The sequence below is a fragment of the Apostichopus japonicus genome, chromosome 18, assembly GCF_037975245.1.
Source record: "Apostichopus japonicus isolate 1M-3 chromosome 18, ASM3797524v1, whole genome shotgun sequence".
NCBI lineage: Eukaryota > Metazoa > Echinodermata > Holothuroidea > Aspidochirotida > Stichopodidae > Apostichopus > Apostichopus japonicus.
The window spans coordinates 11,860,371-11,870,299 of NC_092578.1; the positions used below are offsets into that span (position 1 = coordinate 11,860,371).

Genomic DNA, 9,929 nt, shown 5'->3' on the forward strand with positions numbered 1-9,929 from the left:
CGTCACGGATTGCACATAAGGATCTGTATAAAGGGTGTATTATATTGGATTATTATATTGTATTATATTGTATCAACGTTGGCATACATACTCCTGTGTCCTTATTTTCATTCTAATGTAAGAGATAAGGTATTCACCTCATCAATTCTGCCAGTCATTGTGTATGCAGTTCCTATCTGGTATCACCTTTCACTTGAAAAGGAAAAGAAAAGAATCAGAAGTTTCTTGAAATACTGCTTAAATATATTTTATCTCGACTATGAAAGTCTGGTTGGTAACTGAGTAAACACTGCTGCTAGAAATGACTTCATAAGACTAGCTAAGAATATAAATAGTTCTAAAGATCACCCACTTCACTCCGAATTGGTCTCTCTGTGCAATAGAACAAACACGTAACTACCATCCATGAAATCCTACTATCTTGCCAACTTTTTTTAAGAACTCATTTATCTACAAAGCAGCCATTTATATTCAAAATGGGTTCTTAGAATCTCTGTTATAATTCTTTTAATCATTCAACCTTCTAATCATCCATCTTATTTCTTATTTGTTCATATTTTCATGATTGTACATTTTACGTCTTTTGTGTATTATTATTATGTGTCATATTTATAAATTTTGTAATTTATACTGGAATAAAGAAATTGAAATTGGTACCAACGATTGGTTTAATTTCGCGTATGAAAATACTAGTGCATGTTCTAACTTCTATGTAAGTTCATTCCAAATATGGTTACTTTTAACAACACAAATCCTAACGATGAGGCTACTTTTGGACTAGGTTAGGCTTTCATCAGAATAGTGTTACACGTACAGCATAATGTTATGGGTATGATTAGCGGTGCCCTACCCAAAATTTTGTTGTTTGTTTTGGCGTTCAATAGCGTGTATAGTGGGCGGAGCCCCAGCGATTGAATACCATGTGCCTTAACGTTACAACTAAAACTAAACTGGTTTTTCCTCTCTCCGTCTCACAGGTAAGATGATGCTTAATTCCCTTTCATGTGAATATGAAAGTATTACTAGGTTGTTGATTAAGTATTTGTCGTTATTAAAAGTGTTTCATTATGACGGATGGTCTAGATTTGCCATCGATACATAAGAGTTAATATTCGTTATAAACGAGACCGTCAGGTTTACATGTAGGATATGTCTGTGTTATCATGGGCCTAAGTATATTCGTATAACAACTGTTTGTCGTTAAAGTTCGATTAGTGGTACAAAATCATAATTTAAACGAGTCATATCAGTACAAAAGTGATTTATTTCTTGATGTTGTCAATAATAGTATATCATATGTATCAGGATGCCGTAGATGTGACATTTTAGGTAATTTCTTTGTACGTAATGTTGCTCAGTGACCTAGTGTATGAATAGGCTATAGCGTGTACATTTGGTCGTTAGAACTGTCATGAGGGGTGACGTCATTGCGTAGTAACAAGAGTAGGGGATTCCCCGAAATGATCCAGATAGAAATAAGTATTTACGGCCCGCCAGATTGATTGTATTGTTATGTATTGAATTATTAGAAAGATTGAGCAGGTTCAGATTATTATTTTAAGAACTACAAGTAGTCTTTGGTTATGCCAGGATGAAAATCCATTCAGATGCCTTATCCAAATATGCAGTTAAGTTAAAAGGTGAGACTGCATAGTTATTGTATTATATCAGCGATTGAATACCATGTGCCTTAACGTTACAACTAAAACTAAACTGGTTTTTCCTCTCTCCGTCTCACAGTGGGATCGAGAGATCCTGGTCTTAACAATAATGTTAGGACTAGGCTAAGTTAATTATCCTAACTATGTCAAACGTGAGATTATAAATATCACTTTTCCTGAGGTCACAATTTCATATGCTAAATCGTAAATGTAAGCTAGAATGTATCATCAAATGCATCTGTCATTTTAAAATGGTTAGGCCTATGCTAAACACATAATTTAGTCTGACTCATAGGCCCGACCTAAACATGCATCCGTTACTTGCGAGAGACGATCTGAGCTATGAAATATATGCCAATACTGAAGCCATTTAAAACTTTCTCAATATGGACCTAGGCCCTATCCCATTTTGCTTTGATGGGTAAATTAAGGCCACTTGTTCAGGCAAAGAAATCCCTCTTTTCCTAAAAATCTGTATATAGGGCCTAGCTTAGACCTAATTTAGCTTCAGACATAACTGTGTACATGGGCTAGCTTATATAGCCTTCATTCTCCCTGGAAAAAGCATGAGATTTTCCAGGTATCATGTGACGTACATGAGAGTTTATTGACTGAACTACATTTTATAAACAGGAAATTACACAATAGAAATAATCCTGTATATAAAAAAATCCCACATGGACTAGGCCTATGCCTATATGAAACCATGACTTCCCTAAAGTAGGAAATATGTGGGATTTCAACAATACTTATGGGAAATTTCAATTCAAATAAGAAATATAGACATTTCCCACATCTCATCTTGACTTCCTATGGGAAATGTAAAATCCCATAAAAGTCTTCACTTTCCCATATGGCATTTTCAATTTCCCACAAAAAATTTCCACATAGCTTTTCCCCCTGGCACACAATTAGTTGCAGTGTATTCCCATAATCTTGAGTCACTGAATAAGTTAATCCCCAGACAATAGTACTGCAGTGTTGAATATTGTCTCTGCTAGTGAACTCTTTGTAGAAAGACAGTAGGGTGTGTACCAGTGAAGTACATGTATTAAAAAGCAAGCACTTACTGCTTAGTAGTATACAGACTATAGGGCAAGGCTGTAAGCATACAGCGTATATAGAGGAGCTTCAGAAGAGAAGTGCAATTTCGGTTTTCTTTCTCATTATTGTCATCTTTAATGAGGATAATCCTGCTCAGTGGAGTAACATTGAACTGTACCTGTGGTAGTGTGAGAGTGTAGTTTGCAACATTTATCATAAATTTCTTTATTGACTCGACTATAATTCTTTGGATTTTTCATACAACTTGGTTTTACAGGATTCTTGGAAGTCGTTATGTAAATTTAATGAAGTTTTTGAGGATATATAATAGAAAAAAATTGAACGAGCCAAACTTATGCAATTTTCATAGCATGCTAAGGTTTTGGTTTCGATGATAATCGTAACCTATGCACTCATATACACATACAAACACACGCACATTCATACACACGCCATCACGGCTGCATAGGTCCGTTCATTCGACAAAGAACCGAAAACTGAACAGATCTTCACGAAATACGCTAAACATGGATAACTCGTATGTAGGCGCCTTTTCATCGCAAATGAAATATAACTGGAATATTGGAACAGTAACAAAACAATGAAATGCGGATATTTTTAAACATTGACCAAAACTGAAATTGCTCACTGAATGTGTTCATGAATGCGGCACCTTGTATTGCGGTTCTGGTAATCCTGGAAACGGTGCGCAAGTTGTCATTGATCCTTCGATATAGACTCGCTTCTGTGGTGCAGGCGGTTGTCCAGCTTCTATCTGGGCTATCGACAAGGCTGACATGACGTGTTCTCGCTTTAGAGCTTGAATGCGTGTCCATATCGATGGACGCGGGCATGTGATAGATTGTGAAAAACGTTGTGCCACCCCTCCATGGAATTATTCGTCCGTGGAAGGTCGTTTTCCATTCTGTCGGAAACATTCCAAACTTCCTGGCTGAACAATGGATCCTCTCTCATACCAGCTCGCATATGTCCGATATAGGTATTTTCGAAATAATCGGCAATCTCTCTCCCACGAGCTCCCCAAACCAGGTAGACAGCCATGAAAACGTTTTCCACGTCAGGGAGGGGCACAAACGCCAGAGCTGGAAGCATACGAACACTAGATCGGAATGCGTCGTCGTTTAGATAAGCCTCATGTAAACCAGATGCCTGTACTCGTTGGTACACAGATTGCGATAGATGGAAGAGACAACCTTTCCGAGCAGCATTTGGATGTACAGTGCGCACTGCACCAATAGCTCCTAATTCAAAACCCCGAAAACTTTGAAAAATCGCATAAATTATGCGAATTACCCGGCCCCAGCATTGCGGCGACGCCCACTTTCGGACCCGTTTCGAGATTTCTCTATTATGGCGTACATGTGTGCAAAGTTTCGGATCAATCAGACAATGCATTGGTGTTTTATTGCGCTAACGCGAAGTTTCCGGCGGCGGCGGAGACTGCAGACCCAAAACCATAACATCCCCGGACACTCGTGTCGCGGGGATATAGTCAGCTTTTCCCAGGGCTTTTTGGGCTATCCCTGGTACTCTGTTTGTATTCTCTTATTCTTGTATTTTATGTCCATTGTAACATTTTATACTATCTTTTATATTTCTACTGTATATTTGTTGTTTTATATGTGAAAGTACCTAATAAAAAATTCAATCAAATCAATCAATCAATTAATCAACCTGTGTTACTGTTTACCTATAGTTAACAGACCAAATTCCTTTGCATATATGGATTTAAGTCCATAGGTGATGGAACCGGGGAGGGTTGGGGGGGGGGGGGCGAGCCACCGCCAGATTTGGATGAATGCAAGAAAAAGGACTGTTCGAATACCCTCCCCCCCCCCCAAAGGTAGCCTTCGGGAATAATTCCACCTCAAGACTCACACAATTTATGATCAGGTTACTTCTAAGCATTTTACGTACGGTATAACGTTGCAGAAATGAGGGCCAATGGTACGCCGTAATTCATTTGTACAAATGGCGCGAGCACATCTTCTGTATTGTGTATGTCCTTTGCGACTGTATATGTTATCCTAACACACATTATGTATCTCGGCCACACATATGTATTCCGCGAACACATATGCATTCCGACCACACATATGCATTTCGGCCACGTATATGTATTCCGCGTACACATATGCATTCCGACCACACATATGTATTCCGCACACACATATGCATATCGACCGTATGTATCCATTGTGACTGCATATGTTAACCGTCCATGTACGTCCATGTACGCGTGGTTTGGTAATTAATGTACAAACGGCGTTCCATACAAAACTGCAAACATTACATGGATAATCTGATTTATCAGAATAATAATCTGATTCATCAGAAAAATAAGCTGCTATATCAGAATAATAATCTGATATATCAGAATAATAATCTGATATCATATTAATAATCTGATACATCAGATTAAGAAACTTTTCTTTACTGGCCCTAATGGGCTTTCGTACGGGTTTCACCAGCTAAAGGTCCGCTTGGTTCACGAGCTGGGGGGGGGGGGGGAGGCTGGGCCGTATTCTGGTTTATTTCGGGTAGTCACCTGGGTGAGGTATCTGTGCCGGTGTATTTGCGCCGGGTGGAATTTCACGGAGGTAATTGCCGGGGTGGGAGTGGGAGGGGGTAATTGTCTGGGGGTACTTATACTCGGGGGTGTTTGTCCTCGGGGTGTATGTCCGGGGGGGGGTAGTTGTCCCTGGGTTAGTTGTCCTAGGAGGTATTCGTCCTCGTGTTTTTTTCCGGGGGTGGTTGTCAGGGGGTACTTGTCCCGGGGGTATTTGTCCGGGGGGTAGTTGTCCGGCAACCCTCTGGATGTGTCTTAACCGTAACTTAAAGACGCGCTAGCGTACAAGAAACCGGCGGCGCTATTTGTCACTCACCGAAAAGGTTTTGTGCCAGTCACAAAAACCCGGATGTTAATTAAAGTACACACGGGTATACTACAGTACTATACCAAGTTCTGTGAAGTTACAACGCTGCGCTGTGCGTGTGTGGGGCTCAGACACCAGTAAGGTATGCACACTTCATCGAACGTAGTTACATGATCACCATTTCTAAGGAAATCGGCATTTTACAAAAAATTACGGAAAATGTTCCCAAGGAAAAGATTTGGAAGTGCTCCTGGGAGACCATTATCACATGGATTCGATGCCGCGAGGAGTAGAAGAGAAACAATCAGGAGGCGAAACCTTACGCAAGTTTATCTTCTTCATGCTGCAAACATATGCGGCATCTAATTGTTTGTCTGCACACTGTGATTGGCGGAAAGTTATTGAAAGTTCACGAACAATTGCCAATCTTAAATAGTAATTCTTTGCCTGTGATCAATCGAGATGGCTAATGGAGAAGTAATTGGCATAAACTTTAACGTAATGTTTATTGTTATTGCTATGTGAACTACTAGGCTGTAATCAGTGATAGCCAGCTATTGACACAGCACATTGTGAACTAAACAATGGGTGGCCTAAGCCTTACCAATGTTAAGGCCATGGTATGAATTGTCACTAGTCAGCTAAAAGTTAGGCTTGGCATAGTCCTCGGCAGGGTTGTCACCACGCCGGGCGGCGCCGGGCGGTGCTACCCAGCTCTCAAATTTCCGCCCGGTACTCAAGGTCAATTTCAGCCTTACCGCCCGGCACAAATTAGCCTACAGTACCGCCAATAAGTAACTTGGTAAAGATTAGCGCGATTCAGTGCAAAACGCAATTAACCCCGCTCCAAATAAAGGAACGCTACTTTCCCCGCACTCCAAATAAAGGAACGCAAATTCCCCTCGCTCGCTATTCACCACCGACACAATGGGAGTGAACCGATCGATACAACGCTATTCATAGCGTGGAGGTAGCGTAAACCGATCGCTGATGTAACCAACACACGTTATATGCATCACAATTGTTTATTTTAAGGTGGCATACTCCTATTAGAGTCTATATCAATCCGCTCGATTGTTCTCCTTCAGGAAAAGTGCCAAAAAGCAGCAGGAGAACATCTTTTGTGACCTGTTATCAATCATAATCTAGTTTTTTGTGGCTTTCATGTTGAAGATCATGAATGGAAGTACATGTGGTGAAAAAATTGGGTCAGTTGAGGCAATTTTAGACCCCTTTAGGCTTCCCAGGAGCAGCGTAGGAAATTTGTTTACCACTGAGTGAAGAGGTTTGTTTACAAGTGACGAAAACTTCCGGCTCGGATAGCAAAAAATTTTCACGGTCATGGTACGGAAAATTGATGGTGCCATGAAAGGCCAACTTGTCAGCTATCCGGTGATGGGTAGCGTTAAGCTAGTGAAAACTTCTATCTAGACTTAGAGACCACATTACTTTTGTGATTTAGTGTGTAAGTCAATGGGGCTTTTAATGGGCGTATGCTACCTTAAGCAAAAATGCCAAATTTTTCATTTTAAGTGCTAGAAGTCCCAATTTTGGATCAAAGTAGTTGCTATGGTGTGTAAAAATGGTTTTCAAGCAAACGTCAGAAAATTTCACGCTTGGGTGATTTTTACGCATAAATTAGTATTACAGCCTTAAAGTACCACAAAGAGCATACATGTGCGTGTCCATACATTAGACTAGAACAGCCTTGTGAGCATTTCTATCCAGTTTTCCTCCCCAATAAACTATTGGGTCATTAAGCCTTGACCTACCAAAGCTTCCGTAGTATGATTCCTGCCTTGAATCTGCTAAGTAGGTGCCAAATGCACGAAATTCAAAATCCTTCAGAATCAGACCAAAAAGCCTGCAGTGTGTGTGACGTGAACGACTAAGTTCAGTGAAATTTGACATCTGTGGGCACCTAAATTACATGGTAATCATACTTAAGGTTATTTTTGCTAAAGCTGGAAGTACCTGGTGTTTAACTAAGGACAAAAACTCAGTTTCAATGCATGAAATACCCCTAATGTTGTTAGCTTAGGCCTAGGCCTCAGGTTCATAATGGCGCTACGTTAGTATCCTAGACCAAGTCTACACCAGCTGTAGCACAATGTTGTATGAGGTCTGTATCCTAAGTGGAGTGGCTGCTGAGGGCCAATACCTTGCACAGAGAATGTTTTGAGTCTTATTTAGCAAATAATCCACAAAGGTATGCATATTCAGCTTCTGCCAATGTGCATCAAGGGGTTTTTGAGCCTATTCACTCCTCATTAGTTTTCTGTTGTTTTGTCAATTTCAGAGAAAGTTGATGTGCTAAGTCCTCAGCATGCACAGCGATATACTTTGAATGGGTGCGGTATCAATGGACTCAACTGGTTAGATGAGGTAACAACAAATCCCAAACAACTCTGACAGCAGAAAGAGATATCCTGATGCTTCCATGGGAGATCTACTGTAGTAACTATAGGAACCAGTGCTTGCCACCAATGGAGAATAAGGTAATTTGACGTTGTTGTTCTCTGCCGAGCAACAAATTTGAATGTTTTATCATGAAATGTGCCCCCCTATCCACCTCTCTTCTCTTATAACTGTCTTTAATACATTGTAACAACCTATGCACAAACCTTTAAATGGACTGGATATGCTATTGAGGTGAACAGTGTATCTAGATAGCATTCCAGTAAGCTTTCCTTTTGACTGCTGTAATACTGTTACAGTGAGGCTGTTGTTTACAAATCCCGATGATCCAGTTTTGGCAAAGAACACCTTCAATTCTCTTCTTTTATTCTTAGTAACTTAACAGTTGCACTGGAGTGACATGCAATATCAGTTTAACATGTTCCAAACAGTTCAGGAATACATTGGGGTATGTCCTGTGGTTCAGTTTGTGAGGAATCTGCTGAGCTAAACAAAAGTAGTTTTCATCACTTTTCAGAGCCAGAGACGAAAAAGCCCTCACCGCTAACCCTTCTATGGATGATGTTTCTGCAGGTAGGGCAAGCCAGACCAAGTGGATTGTGATCAGGGATACCAATAATACCTGCAAGAATCATAGATGCACCCAAATTGGTCAAGCTTATCAAAATTGGTGACTGGAAGTGTTGTTGCAGACATAGACCTGGTTACTGCTTACACAGTATTGCTCATATGTGTATTTACACACTGCACCGTGCATACTGAAATCTCTGAAAATACATCTTTATGGACCTAAAATGATAATTGCATATAATTCTGTTGTGGTTTATATTGTGACGACTATGAAAAGTATCATTTTGGAAAAAAAAAAAAAAATTCAACTCTCACTTAAGGTGGCATACTCCTATTAGAGTCTATATCAATCCGCTCGATTGTTCTCCTTCAGGAAAAGTGCCAAAAAGCAGCAGGAGAACATCTTTTGTGACCTGTTATCAATCATAATCTAGTTTTTTGTGGCTTTCATGTTGAAGATCATGAATGGAAGTACATGTGGTGAAAAAATTGGGTCAATTGAGGCAATTTTAGACCCCTTTAGGCTTCCCAGGAGCAGCGTAGGAAATTTGTTTACCACTGAGTGAAGAGGTTTGTTTACAAGTGACGAAAACTTCCGGCTCGGATAGCAAAAAATTTTCACGGTCATGGTACGGAAAATTGATGGTGCCATGAAAGGCCAACTTGTCAGCTATCCGGTGATGGGTAGCGTTAAGCTAGTGAAAACTTCTATCTAGACTTAGAGACCACATTACTTTTGTGATTTAGTGTGTAAGTCAATGGGGCTTTTAATGGGCGTATGCTACCGTAAACATCCAGAGTAGGCCTACGAGTACGAAGTTTACGAACTTTGACTGAAAGAAAGTTTTTAACGAGAATAGTTTCGTGTTGACGGGCAAAACCTTTTTATACGTGTTTATTTTATTCCCCGATATGTTCTGGTTACCAGAAGCAATAAAAAGCAAGAAGGAAACTTCGTGCCTTATCCTTTCGGCGTAACACTAACAGACCATTTTTGTAGTAACATTAGGCCTCGCGTTTTGTGTGGAGTTTAGGCACATTAGGCCAGTGTACGAGTACGAAGTTCACGACTTTGACTGAAAGAAAGTTTTAAACGAGAATAGTTTCGTTTTGAAGGGCAAAACCTTTTTGATACGTGTTTATTTTATTCCCCGATATGTTCTGGTTACCAGAAGTAATAAAAAGCAAGAAGGAAACTTCGTGCCTTATCCTTTCGGGGTAACATATCATTTTTAATAGTTACATTAGGCCTCGCGTTTTGTGTGGACTTTAGGCACATTAGGCTAGGAAACGTTGCACTGAGTACTGTTCTAAAAACATGTCGAGACAAGACTCGGTG

General features: G+C 40.1%; 1 long non-coding RNA gene across 1 annotated transcript; it reads left to right on the forward strand.

The window, feature by feature from the left end:
- Positions 1–7,376: 7,376 nt before the first annotated feature.
- Positions 7,377–8,821, forward strand: LOC139958799 (uncharacterized). Its single transcript, XR_011789879.1, has 3 exons — positions 7,377–7,535; positions 7,902–8,100; positions 8,538–8,821. It is a non-coding gene; the product is annotated as an uncharacterized lncRNA (long non-coding RNA).
- Positions 8,822–9,929: the final 1,108 nt, after the last annotated feature.